Here is an 18904-nt window from a genome sequence, read left to right on the forward strand (position 1 = left end):
TGTGTCTTCCTTCATGAAGACAGAACCAAAGTATTTGTTCAACTGGTCTGCCATTTCTTTGTTCCCCATTATAAATTCACCTGATTCTGACTGCAAGGGACCTACGTTTGTCTTCACTAATCTTTTCTCTTCACATATCTATAGAAGCTTTTGCAGTCAGTTTTTATGTTCCCAGCAAGCTTCCCCTCATACTCTATTTTCCCCTTCCTAATTAAACCCTTTGTCCTCCTCTGCTGAATTCTAAATTTCTCCCAGTCCTCAGGTTTGCTGCTTTTTCTGACCAATTTATATGCTTCTTCCTTGGATTTAACACTATCCTTAATTTCCCTTGTTAGCCACGGTTGAGCCACCTTCCCCGTTTTATTTTTACTCCAGACAGGGATGTACAATTGTTGAAGTTCATCCATGTGACCTTTAAATGTTTACCATTGCCTATCCGCCGTCAACCCTTTAAGTGTCATTCGCCAGTCCATTCTAGCCAATTCACGACTCATACTGTTAGGTATTGTCCATGTACATTAAATGTATAGTTACAATGGTGCACCACAAGGGGCAGTGTGGTGGGAGACCCGAAAGTACCTGCGAGACAGAGTATAAAAGGCTGCCCACCACACCTGAGGGGCACTCTAGAGTTACACAATAAAGGACCAAGGTCACAGCAGTTACTACAACACCAGACTGTGTGGAGTCAGTGATTTGAGTGCTACATACATCACAAATTGGCGACGAGAACACGGACGAGCTCTTCACGCAACCATGGCTACTTTGGGCACGCTAAAGGATTTCGCAGAGAGTAATGATTGGGATGCCTTTATGGAAAGGCTCGAGTACTATTTTATAGCAAACGACCTGACAGGGGACACGAACGCACAGAGAGAAGCGTAAGGTGATATTGCTGTCCAGTTGTGGCGATGAGGTTTACCGTCTCGTCAGGGATTTGATGGCACCCGCGAGTGCCAAGAGCAAGTCATATGAGGAGCTGATTGAACTCATTCGTAACCAACTGAAACCGAAGGAGAGTATCCTCATGGCCAGGCCCAAATTCTACCACCACTGCAGACCTGAGGGCCAGGATGTCACAAACTATGTTGCAGACATCAGGAGACTTGCGGCGCCGTGCGATTTTGGCACACACCTTGACGAGGCGTTGCGAGACGTCTTTGTTATGGGGATTGGCCATGAGGGTCTCCTTCATAAGCTGCTATCTACTGAACCTACAGTCAGCCTGCAGCAAGCCATCAACATCAGCCGAGCATTTATGACCTCGACTTGCAGCACCAAGCAGATGATCCACACGGTCTCGAACCCGGCAGGTACTATTCACAGGATAGCGTCCATCACAGACAAAACTGCAGAATGTGGCTCTGCCCAGGGCAGAGGGCACAGACCTCAGGGTCCTGGAACTCAGAGTCCGCCGAGGGGGGCTAATCGAGTAGCACCATGCTGGCGCTGCGGAGGAAGCCATGGGGCTCACCGGTGCAGGTTTGCGGAGTTTACGTGCAATACCTGCCACACGAAAGGCCAACTTCACCGTATGTGCAAAAGAGTCACGACTCACCGTGTGGCTGAGGAGATGACAGATGATCTACTACCCAGCGAGGAGCATTGCGGTTTGGCTCGACGGGCATCCCAGCCCCAGGTAGAAGAAGATGATGCGTTTGGACTGTATACGTGTACCGACGATTCGGCCCCAGTGATTATGGAAGTAAAGATTAACGAAGCCCCAGTGAGTATGGAAGTGGACACGGGGTCGGGTCAGTCGCTGATGAGTCAGGAAACTTTTGATAAACTATGGATCAACCCAGCTGCACGACCCAAGCTGGTCCCGGTCACGGCGAAGCTGCGCACCTACACCAGGGAACTGATACCTGTTCCTGGCAGAGCGGATGTGCAGGTATCCCACGGTGGCGAGACGCACGGTTTACCTTTGTGGATCATTGCAGGCGATGGGCCGACGCTACTCGGCAGGAGATGGATGGGGAAGGTCTGTGGGAGCTGGGAAGACTTCATTCCTCCACAGACCGCTGTCCCCCGTGTTCACAGGCAGAGCAGGCCTCCACCTTCGGATCGGATGGCAGCGAAGGAAGCGTGTGTGGGGTTGGGCAGAGCAGCGGCGGCCGTCGACTCGAAAGAGGCGCTGGAACCAGCAGCAGCGCCGACCGAGCTGGAGAAGAGAGAAGGGCTTCGACGGGCTGCTCCAACAAGCACCGTCGGCCCGCAGGCAGAGGCGGTCGTTCATGGGGCTTGCAGCGGGAGGAGCAGTGAATCGGCAGTTTCGGGAGCGGGACTCGCTTGGCGACGTCATGAGGGCCGGTGCTCCGAGAAGCGGAACTTGTCCAGGATCGGCTGCGGCAGTGAGGAGGTCGGCTCAGGAGGACGTGTGTGTGTGTGGCGACTCCCGGGCACAAAGGTCAGCTGCGTGTGGTGCTCCGGAGGATGCGGCGGTGCGGGGGCTGGTGCGTTGCGGCTCCCGGGTGCATTCAGAGTGTGGTGGCTTGTTCTTGAGAGGGAGCAGCACAGCGAGTTCAAGATGGTGGCAAGCCTCGTGGCACCAGAGTTCTGCAGAGAGAGGCAGGCAGGCACCAGCAGAGCACCTAAAATGGCGGCGCCCAGTAGAAACCTCATGGGAAAAACAAAGTGGCATCTTAAAAGGGAAATATACCCGGGAGTCTTAAAGGGGCCTTACACCTTGGTGGTCCCCACAAAGAGACTTTTGTAAGGGCAAGAGTGAGTCAAAATGATTACTGTGATTTGTATGATGACGTGATTTATGACATGAGTTAACATTTTGATGCTAAAATGATTACTGTGATTAAAATGATTGATATGATTGGTGAAAAGAGTTAATATCACAATGCAGAGTTAAAAGGGTTAATGGATCTGTGACTAACATGACTAATGGATTAATGCGATTTCTGATTTTATGTGATTTATGCAATTGTTCAGCCCCAAGGGGCCTCGCACAACAAGATTGCTAATTAGTCTTTTGCTTAAGACTCACAGATCTGGGGAACCATAGTGATCCGGCTTAGTGCGAACGCGAGTTGATCTGCAAGGTTCAGTTTCTGGTTTATTGTTTGATGGGCTAGTCGGCTCAACTGGCTTTGGGCATTGTTCTTCCATCGATGGTTGTTGTACAGGGTCTGGAGCAATATCAACCATCTCCTTCCTCTCTGGTGACGAAGTGGGGAAAACTGGATCCATAATGGATGGAGTGGAATCATGTCGGTAACAGATATGATCGACATGACATCACCACACATGTCCATGCTCATATTGGACGTTGTATATGAGATGGTCAATTATCGCTGTGACATGACCTGCAAGGCAATTCGGTTCATGCGCGAAGTTTGCACATAGATGGTGTCCTTGACACTGAACCAGCGAGGTTAGGCATGTTTATCATGATTCTCCTGTGTGAGCTGTTTGTTATTAACGCAATGATGGACATCTGGATGGACTAAGTCAAGTCGCGTCCGTGGTTGGCGATTCATCGATATTGTCAATCCTGTCGTGGAATGTGGTGTGATGCGATATGTCATCAAGAATCGCAATAACTTTGTTTTAACTGTACCTTCATTCATGCGTTTCATTCCAGCTTTGAATGATTGAACTGCTCTTTCAGCCAAACCATTGGATAATGGGTGGATTGCCGCTGATCTGACATTCTTAATGCCATTCATTCTCATGAACTCCTCGAACTCTGCACTGGTAAAGTTACTGCCATTATCAGTGACAATGAACACTGGCAATCCATGTGTCGCGAAAGTCTGATGAAGTTTTTCCACTGTAGCATTGTGCATTGTGTGAATATCAAAGCCATTTACTATGCGCATCCACGATAACCAGAAACATTCGGCACATAAATGGCTCTGTGTAGTCCATGTAAAGGCGCAATGATGGCCGCCGGGGCCACTCCCAGGAGTGAAGTAGCACGACTCGAGGTGATTTCCGTGAGGTTTGACAAACAGCACATTGCTTAACTTTGTTCTCTTGATCCTTGTTCATACTGGGTCACCAGACGTAGCTGCAACATAGTGAGAGAGGAGGTATGAAGGGGTTTAGCAGCTTTGAAAGTAGATACATCCCAAGGGCCGGATGAAATGTGTTGTGTATGCAATAACTGTTAGACTGAATACTGTTTAACTCCAAGAGGTATGACCTCGGCTCTGCTTTATTACGGCCCAAAGTGACTAATATACAAAATGGCTGGCCTTTTATACTTGGACTGCACACACGTGCGTGCAGCCCAATGGCCTCCAACAGTGACGCCATCTAGTGGCTAGTGATCCCAAAAGTACATACATGACAATATCCCCCGCTGTGAGATATTAACACAGTCTTTTACAAATTGAGACAGTTCGGTGTTTTCCGCTCCCGGGTTGACTGTCTCAGTTCAATTCCAGCCATGGGTGAGTGTTCAGAGTCTGTTGTGACTGGTGGCTGGGTGGCTGACCTGGTGGGAGTGGCAATGGCCATGTCAGGGATTGAAAATCCATTTTCATAACACGTCAGTGATTGAAAGTCCCGATTCACTGATGACCACTGAGTCCTCTAATGACTGGGGGTAGGTTGGTTGGTCGTCGATTGTCTCTTCCTCCGACTGTTCCGGTTTGTCTGTGTGCCGCAGCTTTATCTGATCCATATGTTTCCTGCATGTTTGCCCATTTTTGAGCTTGACAATAAATACTCTGTTGCCCTCCTTGGCCATGACAGTACCAGCGATCCATAATTCAAAACATATACAGGATCATTTACAGAAATATCGTGTGACACAGCTGCTGACTTTGTCTTCTATATTCAACATGATTATTCAAGTCAGGGTGTACAAGAGAGAGCTTGGTCTTAAGACCTCTCTTCATCATTAGTTCAGCAGGCGAGACCCCAGTAAGTGTGTGTGGTCTTGTCCTGTAACTAAGCAGTATGCATCACAGGCGGATCTGCAGTGACTCTTGGGTTACACGTTTCATACTCTGTTTTATGATTTGGACATGTTCTGCATGCCCATTGGACACAGGTTTGAACGGTGCTGACCTTACATGAACTCTTGAAACTCCTGACTGGTGAAGCACGATCCGTTGTCGCTAACAACGATGTCAGGCAGACCATGTGTCGCGAACATGACACTGAGATTTTCAATGGTAACTGTGGATGTGCTGGATGACATGATTATACACTCTATCCACTTCGAATATGCATCCACCACAACTAAAAACATCTTCCCCAGGAAGGGACCTGCAAAGTCTATGTGGATCCTGGACCATGGTTTGGACAGCCACAACCACAGACTCAGCGGCGATTCCACTGGTGCTTTGCCGAACTGCATGTAAGTGTTGCACTGATGCACACATGATTCCGGTTCAGAGTCAATTCCTGGATACATGAGACCTGACGATGGCTTTCATCATTACAATGCCAGGATGTGTGTTATGTAGCTCACGTACAAATTTCTCTCTCCCTTTCTTGGGCATAACAACACGATTGCCGCACAGTATACAATCCGACTCAATAGACAGTTCGTCTTTGCGACGAATGTAAGGTTTGATCTCCTCGCACATTTGCTTGGGTATGGCAGACCAATCACCTTTGAGGCTGCAGCTTTTCACCGCTGACAAAATCGGGTCCTGGCTGGTCCAGGTCTTTCGTGAAGACTAAACCATAATATTTGTTCAATTGGTCTGCCATTTCTCTGTTCCCCATTATAAATTCACCTGATTCTAACTGCAAGGGACCTATGTTTGTCTTCACTAATCTCTTTCTCTTCACATAACTATAGAAGCTTTTGCAGTCAGTTTTTATGTTCCCAGCAAGCTTCCTCTCATACTCTATTTTCTCCCTCCTAATTAAACACTTTGTCTTCCTCTGCTGGATTCTAAACAGCGAGGGGAATTCGCTCAGTACTTGGGCACATGTATCTTTCTCCGGCGACAATGCCTTGATTTTGTTCCAAACTCATCTGATGTTTTTCAAGCCAGTTCCTGCTGAACAGCGTTGGGCCATTGTCTGGGACAATCCATAGTGGTAACTCGTGAACCACACTGTCATACGACTCTTTAATTGTGGCACTGCCAATCACTGTTATGAGTTCTTTGGTGTACGTGTGCAACTTACCATTGACTGGATTCAGCCTGGGCCTCACAGCCTTAGTATCCCACAGCTTGTCGAATGCCCTCTGGCTCATTATCAATTGACTCGCCCCGTGTACAGTTCTATCGATACCGGCACTCCATTAAATTTCACGTTGATCATTATTGGTTTGCTCTTAGTTAGGAACAAGTACAGTCCATACACTTCCTCCTCTGGTATCTCGGATTGTGTATCTGCATTAGTCTGACCATCATCCTCCACGTGATGTGTCGCAGCACACTTGCTCATCTAGGGACACTTGCGCTGGAGATGCCCCATTCTCAGACAGCCTTTGCAACTATATTGTTTAAATTGGTACTGCTGGTGCCTGTGATTTCCCCTACAATGCCAACACGGAGAAATTGGATGCATTCCCGCTGGCGGACTTTGGAAAGCCACAGGTTTCGTGTACGCAATCGGGTAGGCCCTGCCATGTGCTGCTATGCCGAACGCCGAATCAATCTTATTTACAGTACTTGCCGAATTTCAATTTTTCACTGATGTCTGCTTTAGACGTCTATCCAAGGTTATGCATGACTGAGTGATCGTGATGGCCCTGTTCAAGTCCAACATCTCCACCGCCAGTATTTTACACAGGATCACTTCGTGGTTGATGCCGATTACAAAGAAGTCCTGCAGCATGTCTGCCAACACAGCCCCGAACTTACACGGTCCCGCTAGACTTCTCAGGTCGGCAACGAATTTTGCCATATTCTGGCCCTCTGAGCGAACGTGCATGTAAAATCTGTATCTTGAGATGATGATGCCTTCGTCTGGCTTAAGGTGGTCCTATACCAGTGTACACAATTCTTCATACGTCCTCTCTGTTGGACTCACAGGTAGGAGTAGATTCTTTATCAGACCATAAATTTTTAGACCACAAACCGTGAGGAACACCTCCCGGCGCCGATCTGTGTCGCCGGCCTCCTCCATTTTGTTGGCCATGAAGAACTGGCTCAAATGGCTCACAAAGTCTGCCCAATCTTCTCCTTCCACGAATCGCTCCAAAAATCCAATTGTGCTCATTTTTGCATGCAAAGATTCTTGTTGCCTCGTTGCCAAATGTTGTGTATGTAATAACTGTTAGACTGAGTACTGTTTAACTCCAAGAGCTTTGACCTCAGCTCTGCTTTATTACGGCCCCAAAGTGACTAATGTACAAAATGGCTGGCCTTTTATATTTGGCCTGCACACATGTGTGTGCAGCCCAATGGCCTCCAACAGCGACGCCATCTAGTAGCTAGTGATCCCAAAAGTACATACATGACAAAATGTATCCCAGGCTGTTAAGAGAAGCAAATGAGGAAATAGCAGAGGCTCTGACTATCATTTTCCAATCCTCTCTGGCTACAGGTGTGGTGCCAGAGGACTGGAGGACTGCTAATGTTGTACCTTTGTTTAAAAAGGGAGAAAGGGATAGACCACATAATTACAGGCCAGTCAGTGTAACCTCAGTGGTGGGAAAATTATTCGAAAAAATCCTGAGGGACAGAATAAAGCTTCATTTAGAAAAACATGGATTAATCAAGGACAGTCAGCATGGATTTGTTAAGGGACGGTCGTGTCTGACTAACTTGATTGAATTTTTCGAGGAGGTAACCAGGAGGGTCGATGAGGGTAGTGCATATGATGAAGTGTATATGGATTTTAACAAAGCTTTTGATAAGGTGCCACATGGCAGACTGGTCATGAAAGTAAAAGCCCATGGGATCCAGGGAAAAGTGGCAAGTTGAATCCAAAATTGGCTCAGAGGCAGGAAGCAAAGAGTAATGGGTGTTTTTGTGACTGGAAGGCTGTATCCAGTGGGGTTCCACAGGGCTCAGTACTTGGTCTCTTGCTTTTTGAGGTATATATCAATGACTTGGACATGAATGTTGGGGCTTTGATTAAGAAGTTTGCAGATGATACTAAAATAGGTTGTGTGGTTGATAATGAAGAAGAAAGCTGCGGATTGCAGGAAGATATCAATGTACTGGTCAGGTGGGCGGAACAGTGGCAAATGGAATTCAATCCGGATAAATGTGAGGTAATGCATTTGTGGAGGTCTAACAAGACAAGGGAATACACGTCAAATGGTACGACACTGAAAAGTGTAGAGGAACAAAGGGACCTGGGTGTGTAGGTTCACAGATCCCTAAAGGTAACAAGCCAGATAGATAAGGTGGTTAAGAAGGCATATGAAATATAAAAAAAATATGGCATACTTGCCTTTATTAGACAAGGCATGGAATACAAGAGCAGGGAGGTTATGCTTCAACTATGTAAAACACTGGTTAGGCCGCAGCTGGACTGCTGTGTGCAGTTCTGGTCACCACATTACAGGAAAGATGTGATTGAACTGGAAAGAGTGTAGGGGAGATTTACAAGAATGTTGCCTGAACTGGAGAATTTTGGCTATGACGAAAGATTGGAGATGCTGGGTCTGTTTTCTTTGGAACAGAGGAGGCTGAGAGGAGACCTGATTGAGGTGTATAAAATTATGAGGGGCCTGGATAGAGTGGATAGGAAAGACCTGTTTCCCTTGGCAGAGGGGTCAATAACCAGGAACATAGATTTAAAGTCATTAGGGGGAGGTTTAGAGGAGCTATGAGGAGAAATTTCTTCACCCAGAGAGGGTCTGGAAGGCAGAAACCCTCACCACGTTTAAAAAGTACTTGGATGTGCACTTAAAGTGTCGTAATCTACAGGGTTATGGACCAAGAGCTGGAAAGTGGGATTAGGCTGGTTAGCTCTTGGTCGGCCGGCACGGACATGATGGGCCGAAATGGCCTCCTTCTGTGCTGTAAATTTCTATGATTCTATGACTTCATACACGAGATTCCCGGGTGTAATTTGTGTAATTCCTCAATGATACGCTGTCGGCCTTGTGGGGGGATAACAACTCATGACCCCTACATGATACAACCATCTTGAACGCTCAATTCATATTTGCGGCAGATGTATGGCTTCATTGCCTTTCCTTCATATTCCTGTGGCCAACCATTCATTAGGAATGACCACACTTGTGATAGTACTGGATATTGTCCCGTCCACAGACAAACTATTTCAGGGCTGACTGTAGTTTACTCCAGGTGATCCATGACCGTGACATGATCAGCTGGAATAAGTACCTGGGCGAGCATGTAGGGTAATGGCAATCTGCTCAATGCATCATCATTATCATTTAACTGTCCAGGTTTGTAGATCAAACGATAGTCATATGCCAAAAGCGTATGCGCCATCTCTGAATTTTGGACGATGCCATGGGGGGGGGGGGGGGGGGGGCGGGGTTATTGCTCGCTCCACACTGGACAAGCCGAACAATGGCTTGTGGTCAGTAGAAATCTCAAATTTCATGCCATACACATACAGGTGAAACTTTTTCACTCCAAATATCGCTAATCCTTCTTTGTCCAAAAGCGAATAATTGTGCTCTGGCGGTGATAACGATCATGATGCATATGCGATTGGATGCTCTGTGCCATCAGACATACAGTGGGCTCGTACAGCACCCATGCCATACAGGCTTGCATCACACGATAACACTAACTCCGTTTCTGGATCGTAGTGTACAAGCACTTTTGCTGACATTAACAGTTCTTTGGATGCACAGAAAGCTTCCTCCAGTGCTGGACTTCATGACCAGCATATGTGTTTCCTCAACAGACGGTGCAATGGAGCTAGAACTGACGATAAGTTTGGCAAAAACTTAGCATAGTAATTGAGGAGACCCAACTACGAATTTAACTCTGTGATATTATGGGCTCCTGGTGCATCCTCACAACCTGCACTTTCTCCATCATGGGACACAGGCCTGCAGCGTTGGTGCGGTGACCGAGGTACACCACCTCTGATGTGACGAACACGCATTTCTCTCGCTTCAGGCGAAGTCCTGCGCTTTGTAGACGGTTAAGTACTCTCTCGGGATTAGCAATGTGCTCAGACTCGGTAAGCCCTGTCACAAGGACATCATCGAGAAAAGCAATGGCTTGCGGCATATTGGCTAACAAGCTTTCAATTGTCTGTTGGAAGATTGTGGGTGCCACTGAAATACCAAAAGGTATTTGTGTGTGCTGAAATAGCCCTCTGTGGGTATTAATTGTCACTAGTTCACGTCATTCCTCATCCAGCATGTGTTGCAGATAAGCGTGGCTGATATCTAGCTTACTAAACATTTTGCCACCTGACATTGCGGCAAAGAGTTCCTCCACATGAGGAAGGGGGTATGTATCCGCATTAGCAGCTTGATTGACCGTGGCCTTGTAATCACCACAGATTCAAATTTTACCGGACTCTTTAATCACTGGAACTATGGGTGCTGCCCAACGAGAAAATGTCACTGGTTCAATTTTCTGGAGTCCATCGAGCTCGTCTTCCATCTGTTGTTTCATTGCAAAAGGCACAGTTCTTGCCTTGCGGAACCTGGGCTTAGCATCCGAGTTAATGTTTATTTGTACTGTCTAACCTTTGACTTCTTCCAAGTCATCGCGAAACAACTCTTCGTGTTGCTCCACAATCGCTGCAGCAGATGACGCTTGTCTCACCTGGCATATGTCCTGCCACGCTAATCGTAGATGGCATAGCCAATCACGTCCAAGAAGGTTTGGCCCTTGGCCTGATATGACAAGAAGTGGGAGTTGTGCTGTTTGATAGAATGCATAGGGGATTGTTTCTTAGAACAGTATGTTACAGAACATACAAGGGAGCAAGCTATTTTAGATCTGGTCCTGTGTAATGAGACAGGAATAATAAACGATCTCCGAATAAAAGATCCTCTCGGAATGAGTGATCACAGAATGATTAAATTTGTAATACAGATCGAGGGTGAGGAAGCAATGCCTCAAACGAGCGTACTGTGCTTAAATAAAGGGGACTACAGTGGGATGAGGGCAGAGTTGGCTAAAGTAGACTGGGAACACAGACTAAACGGTGGCACAATTGAGGAACAGTGGAGGACTTTTAAGGAGCTCTTTCATAGTGCTTAACAAAAATATATTCCAGTGAAAAAGGTCGGTAAGAGAAGGAATAACCAGCCGTGGATAACCAAGGAAATAAAGGAGAGTATCAAATTAAAAACCAATGTGTATAAGGTGGCCAAGGTTAGTGGGAAACTAGAAGATTGGTAAAATTTTAAACAACAGCAAAAAATGACTAAAAAAGCAATAAAGAAAGGAAAGATAGATTACGAAAGTAAACTTGCGCAAAACATAAAAATAGATGGTAAAAGCTTTTACCGATATATAAAACGGAAAAGAGTGACTAAAGTAAATGTTGGTCCCTTAGAAGATGAGAAGGGGGATTTAATAATGGGAAATGTGAAAATGGCTGAGACCTTAAACAATTATTTTGCTTCAGTTTTCACAGTGGAAGACACAAAAATCATGCCAAAAATTGCTGGTCACGGGAATGTGGGAAGGGAGGACCTTGAGTCAATCACTATCACTAGGGAGGTAGTGCTGGACAGGCTAATGGGACTCAAGGTAGACAAGTCCCCTGGTCGTGATGAAATGCATCCCAGGGTATTAAAAGAGATGGCGGAAGTTATAGCAGATGCATTCGTTATAATCTACCAAAATTCTCTGGACTCTGGGGAGGTACCAGCAGATTGGAAAGCAGCTAATGTAATGCCTCTGTTTAAAAAAGGGGGCAGACAAAAGGCAGGTAACTATAGGCCAGTTAGTTTGACATCTGTAGTGGGGAAAATGCTTGAAACTATCAATAAGGAAGGAATAGCGGGACATCTAGATAGGAATAGGGCAATCAAGCAGACGCAACATGGATTCATGAAGGGAAATCATGTTTAACTAATTTACTGGAATTCTTTGAGGATATGACGAGCATGGTGGATAGAGGTGTACCGATGGATGTGGTGTATTTAGATTTCCAAAAGGCATTCGATAAGGTGCCACACAAAAGGTTACTGCAGAAGTTAAAGGTACACTGAGTCAGAGGAAATATATTAGCATGGATAGAGAATTGGCTGGTTAACAGAAAGCAGAGAGTCGGGATAAATGGATTCTTTTCGAGTTGGAAATCGGTGGTTAGTGGTGTGCCACAGGGATCGGTGCTGGGGCCACAACTGTTTACAATATACATAGATGACCTGGAAGAGGGGACAGAGTGTAGTGTAACAAAATTTGCTGATGATACAAAGATTAGTGGGAAAGCGGGTTGTGTAGTGGACACAGAGAGGCTACAAAGAGATTTAGATAGGTAAAGCAAATGGGCTAAGGTTTGGCAGATGGAATACAATGTCGGAAAATGTGAGGTCATCCACCTTGGGAAAAAAAACAGTAAAAGGGAATATTATTTGAATGGGGAGAAATTACAACATGCTGCGGTGCAGAGGGACCTGGGGGTCCTTGTGCATGAATCCCAAAAAGTTAGTTTGCAGGTGCAGCAGATAATCAGGAAGGCGAATGGAATGTTGGCCTTCATTGCGAGAGGGATGGAGTACAAAAGCAGGGAGGTCCTGCTGCAACTGTACAGGGTATTCAGGGTATTGGTGAGGCCGCACCTGGAGTACTGCGTGCAGTTTTGGTCACCTTACTTAAGGAAGGATATACTAGCTTTGGAGGGGGTACAGAGATGATTCACTAGGCTGATTCCGGAGATGCGGGGGTTACCTTATGATGATAGTTGAGTAGACTGGGTCTTTACTCGTTGGAGTTCAGCAGGATGAGAGGCGATCTTATAAAAACATTTAAAATCATGAAAGGGATAGACAAGATAGAGGCAGAGAGGTTGTTTCCACTGGCCGGGGAGACTAGAACTAGGGGGCACAGCCGCAAAATATGGGGGAGCCAATTTAAAACCGAGTTGAGAAGGAATTTCTTCTCCCAAAGGGTTGTGAATCTGTGGAACTCTCTGCCCAAGGAAGCAGTTGAGGCTAGCTCATTGAATGTATTCAAATCATAGATAGATAGATTTTTAACCATAAAGGAATTAAGGGTTACGGGGAGCGGGCGGGTAAGTGGAGCTGAGTCCACGGCCAGATCAGCCATGATCTTGTTGAATGGCAGAGCAGGCTCGAGGGGCTAGATGGCCTACTCCTGTTCCTAATTCTTATGTTCTTATGTTCTTATGTTGACCACTGTATTCTACCATGACTATACAACCACCGACCACTGGAATTTTCTGTCCTGTATATGTGTGTAACTCTACATCAGTACCATTACGTAGTGGGATTTGTCATCTCTGATTACAGATTCGTAGGTGCTCGCATTTATAATTGAAACTGAGGCTCCAGTGTCTACTTCCATGGACACTTTACTCTCATTAATCAATATGTTTGCGACTAACGGTAGCTCTTTATGTTGTGACAATGGGCCCAAGTTTCAGGCCGCGCCTAGAACGGCGCAGCCCCGACCTGGACGCCCGTTTTTCGCGGCACAAAGTGCGCCTAAAAAAACGTACATATTCTCCGGCTTTCTGCTGGTCCTCTTGAGTCAGGCGCGGCGCAGCACGAGCAGTTGGGGGTGGAGCCAGGTCCCTGCGCTGAAAACAGTGCCGGGACTTCTGCACAGGTGCGCATGTGCAGTAGCTCTAGGCACCCAAAACTGTGTGGGAGGGGCCCGAAGCACGCAGCCCCTAGCCCTGGCCGAATGGCCTCACTAGGGATGCGTGGATCAGGCTGCCTCCCATACCCAACTCCTGCTTCCTCCCGACCCGACTCGACTCCCGCTTCCCACCACCACCCCCCAACCCCCCCCCGGACGGACCCAACCCGACCCCCGGACTGGACCCGATCCGTGCTCCCGACCCCCCCCCCCCACCCGGACCCAACCCGACCCGCGCTCCCAACCCCGACCCGCGCTCCCCCCCGACCCGACTCGTGCTCTCGACCCCGGATCCCGACCCGACCCGACCCAACGCCACCTATCTGTAAATCTGGTGCTGGGGACAAGCCCTGCCCAAAGTCTTGGGCCCGGCCGGGCCCGGCCCGTTCAGCCTCCCCCCCCTTCTCCTTCACCCCCCTCTTCTCCTTCCCCCCCTTCTCCTTCCCCCCTTCTCCTTTCCTCCCTCCCTTCTCCTACCCCCCTTTCCCTTTCTCCCCCCTTCCTCTTCTCCTCCTCCCCCCCTTCCCCTTCTCCCCCTCCCCCCTCCCCCTCCCCCTTCCCCTTCTCCCCCCTTCCGCTTCTCCCCCTCCCCCTTCCCCTTCTCCTCCTCCCCCCCTTCTCCCCGCCCTTCTCCCCCCTTCTCCTCCCTTCCCCTCCTCCCCCATTCCCCTTCTCCTCCTCCCCCTTCCTTTTCTCCTCCCCCTTCCCCTTCTCCTCCCCCCTTCTCCTCCCCCCCTTCTCTCCCCCCTCCCCCCCTTTCCCTTCCCTCCCCCATCCCCCTCCTCCCCTTCCCTCCTCCCCCCCTCCCCCTTCCCTCCTCCCCCTCTCCCCCTTCCCTCCCCTTCCCTCCCCTCCCCCCCCTCTCCCTCTACCCCCCTCCTCCCCCTCCCCTTGCTGTCAGAAACACAGACACTGACAGACAGAAAGTAAGAGACACGCACAGACAGACAGACAGACAGACAGAGAGATAGAGACACTGACAGAGACACACTGGGTGGGGTGGGGGGGGGGGGGGCATCCCAGCACGCTGTTGGAGGGCTCCCGGTGCTGCAGTCGGTAAGTAGAAAATATTTTATTTATTGATTTTTAAAAAAATTATTTCTTATTAATTTTTTTTGATTGATTTATTGATGTTTTTATCATTTATTATTGATGATGGCTCTTTATTTGTAAAACTGAAGTGTTTAATGTTTGATGTTTGTAAACTTCCCCTTAAAGCCCCCCCCCTCCCCCCATTCCCTACGCCTGATTTGTAACCTACGCCTGATTTTCTAAAGTGTAGACAAGGTTTTTTCGAGTGTACAAAAATCTTCACTTACTCCATTCTAAGTTAGTTTGGAGTAAGTTTTCACTGCCGAAACTTTGAAAACAGGCGTAAGTGGCCGGACACGCCCCCTTTTGAAAAGAAATTCTGTTCCAAAGTGAAACTGTTCTAACTGACTAGAACTGGAGCAGCCTAAATGCCGAGAATTTGAATTTCTAAGATACTCCGTTCTACACCAGTTGCTCCAAAAAATCAGGAGCAACTGAGGCCGAAACTTGTACATTGTATAATTACTGGCCACTGGTGCACTCTCCTCATTATCCACACCCCCCTCAATGTGATATGTTTCGTGCTTCGTACTGAACTGTGACTTTGTCGCTGATGGTGTGGGTGTTGGTTTTCCACTTCGACACACCTTTGCCAAATGTCCTTGTTTTCCACAAGTGTGACAGATATATGAGCGAACTCTACAGTCATTTTCCGCGTGATCTGTATGTCCACAACATTTGTTGTGAGTGTACCTTGTTTGTATGTTTGTGACTGTGGCCTTGTCTGGCGATTCCTCTTGGGCCTGGTACTCGCTACTTTGTGGGCTTGCCGCGTATGTGAAGGATCCACTGTTTCACCGTTCCTTTGTATGTCCTTGGCATTTTTCTCGGCCAACTCCATAGCCTGAGCAATTTCCCACGCTTTCTTGAATTCCAGTGAAGACTCTGACAACAGTCTCCACTGTACACGGTCATCATTAAGCCCACGTGTTAAGCGATCACGCAACATATCATTCAGTGTGTCCCTATAATCACAGTGTTGTGCAATGTGGCGTAATTCATCAACAAAATCTGCAGTTGATTCTCCCTGTTGCCAAATTCAAGAATTAAACTAGTAGCTCTGCACCATAATTGACGGCCGCGGGTTGAAGTGATCCTTAGTGAGCTTGATAAGTTAGTCAAAAGTCTTATCCCCCGACAAGGCTCGATATTAGTCTGTATGTGTCAACTCCACAAACACTTAACAGAATAGCTGTCTGCTTACTGGCTGTCTGCACATCGTGCACCTCAAAAAACTGCTTCAACCGTTCCACATACAAAGGCCATGTTTCCTTTTTGGATCAATGTTCCCGAAGGTATTCATGCTGGATTACTGGTGGATGTTGTTATGTATGCAACACCTTGTAACCAGCATTCTACCACCACCAGAGGGCGCATCTGTTGGACTCCCAAGGGATCCCAGCATCCCTTGGGAGCACTGCATATAAGTAGGCCTCCCATGCTGTGCCTGCACTCTGGAGTCAGAATAAAGAGACTAAGGTCACACTTACTCAAGTCTACAGTAATCAGTCACATTGCTTTATTTGAGACATCACAACTGGCGATGAGTAATAGATAATGAACTATCATGCGAAAATGCAGAGAAATGTTGGTATCATGGAGAAATTCTCAGAAGGTGACAATTGGGAAGCCTTCATGGAGTGACTCGATCAATACTTCGTGGCCAACGAGCTGGAAGGTAATGAGAATGCTGCCAAATGAAGGGCAATCCTCCTCACCGTCTACGGGGCAACAAACTATGGCCTCATGAAGAATCTTCTTGCTCCGGTGAAACCAACAACCAAATTGTATGAAGAACTGTGTATGCAGGTCTGGGAGCACCTAAGTCCGAAAGAGAGCATTCTAATGGCAAGGTATCGATTTTATACATGTCAACGTTCTGAAGGCCAGGAAATGGCAAGCTACGTCGCCGAACTAAGGCACCTTGCAGGACATTGCGAATTCAGTGGATTCCTGGAGCAAATGCTGAGACCTTTTTTGTGCTTGGCATTGGCCATGAGGTTATCCTTCACAAACTATTGACTGTTGAAACACCGAACCTGAGCAAAGCCATAACGATAGCACCGGCATTTATGTCCACCACCGATAACACCAAATAAATTTCACAACATAAAGATGCATTGGCAAATACTGTACACAAAGTAACATCGTTTTCAGGCAGGAATGCATATGGCAGAACATACACGGCTACAGCTGCACGACCTCAGATGACTCAGAGTCCGCCATCAAGTGTGAAGGCGAGGCAATTAACACCTTGTTGGCGCTGTGGAGGTGATCATCAAGCCCAACAATACCGCTTCAAACACTATGCGTGCAAAGGCTGTGGAACAATGGAACACCTCCAACGAATGTGCAAATGAGCTACAAAACCTGCAAACCACCACGTTGCAGAGGAAGACTGATCCATGGCGGATCAAACTGTACTGGAGACTCGAATCGAGGAAGCAGAAGTGTATGGGGTACATACCTTCACCACGAAATGTCCACCAATCATGTTAAATGTTGAACTGAACGGAATTCCAGTATCCATGGAATTGGACACAGGTGCGCGTCAGTCTATCATGAGCAAAAAGACCTCGAGAGGCTGTGGTACAACAAGGCACAAAGGCCTAAGCTGAGCCCTATTCATACCAAGCTGAGAACTTACACTAAAGAACTGATCCCTGTAATTGGCAGTGCAGCAGTAAAAGTCTCCTATGATGGAGCGGTGCACGAACTACCACTATGGATTGTGCCAGGAGATGGCCCCACGCTGTTCGGCAGAAGCTGGCTGGGAAAAATCCGCTGGAACTGGGATGACATCCGAGCGCTTTTGTCCATCGATGACGCCTCATGTGTCCAGGTTTTGAGCAAGTATATATATTTTTTTTTAATTCATAGCCAATCGTTCCAATTCTTTGTCAAATCACAAACGCCAGAGGTCACCTTGCACATGCCAAGGATCACTCTGCGCCAATGCTCCTAGCCAAAAGGCCTAGAGCCACTGCACCGTTCCTGGAAGTACTGCAATACCAGGTTCGTGCCATGGAGGTGGATGGGTCAGGTCCCCCACACACCTCCGTGGAGGTGGATGGGTCAAACCTCCCCACCCACCTCCTGTTTCCAAAAATGCAAGCATATACCTTCCTGACCAGGGAGGAACCACCCTGGGGTCATGGTGGCTGGTCAGAAACGGTACTACACTTGATCTTAGCCAAAAGGCCGAGAAGTGAGCAAGTATATGTCATTGTTTGAGCCAGGTATCAGAAATTTCTCTGGGGTGAAGGTGCAGATCCACGACCCATCCACCACAAGGCACATACGGTGCCATATATGATGCGAGAGAAAGTGGAGATCGAGCTGGACAGACTGCAACAAGAGGGCATCATCGTGCCGGTGGAGTTCAACAAGTGGGCCAATTCGATTGCTCCGGTTCTCAAGGGCGATGGCACGGTCAGAATTTGTGGGGACTATAAAGTAACGATTAATCATTTTTCGCAGCAGGACCAGTACCCGCTACCCAAGGCAGACGACCTTATTGCGATGCTGGCAGGAAGGATGACGTTCACCAAGTTGGACCTGACCTCGACCTACATGACGCAGGAGCTGCCACAATCTTCGAAAGGCCTCACCTCCATCAACACGCACAAACGTCTGTTCATCTACAATAAATGCCCATTTGGGATTCGATCGGCCGCGGCTATTTTTCAAAGGAACATGGAGAGTCTGCTAAAGTTGGTTCTGCGCACCGTGGTTTTCCAGGACGACATATTGATCACAGGTCGGGACACCATCGAACACTTGCAGAACCTGGAAGAGGATGTAAGTTGGCTAGATTTTGTGGGACTCAGGTTGAAATGCCTGAAGTGTGTGTTCCTGACGCCAGAGGTCGAGTTCTTAGGGAGATGAATCGCGGCAGATGGCATCAGACCCACCAACGCCAAGACGGAGGCCATCAAGAACGTACCGAGACCACAGAACGTGACGGAGCTGCGGTCGTTCCTGGGACTCCTCAATTATTTTGGTAATTTCATACCCGGCTTAAGCACCTTGCTAGAATCTCTACGTGTGTTGCTATGCAAGGGAGATGACTGGGTATAGGGGAAATCACAAGAGACTGCTTTTGAGAAAGCCAGAAATCTGTTATGTTCCAACAAACTGCTTGTTCT

The 18904-nt window shown here is 47.7% G+C and overlaps 1 pseudogene; it reads right to left on the bottom strand.

Annotated features, from left to right (window-relative positions):
* Positions 1-17734: 17734 nt before the first annotated feature.
* Positions 17735-17969, bottom strand: LOC139263543 (U2 spliceosomal RNA; annotated as a pseudogene).
* Between the last annotated feature and the right edge of the window lie 935 nt (positions 17970-18904).

Source organism: Pristiophorus japonicus, chromosome 4, assembly GCF_044704955.1.
Source record: "Pristiophorus japonicus isolate sPriJap1 chromosome 4, sPriJap1.hap1, whole genome shotgun sequence".
Classification (NCBI taxonomy): Eukaryota; Metazoa; Chordata; class Chondrichthyes; family Pristiophoridae; genus Pristiophorus; species Pristiophorus japonicus.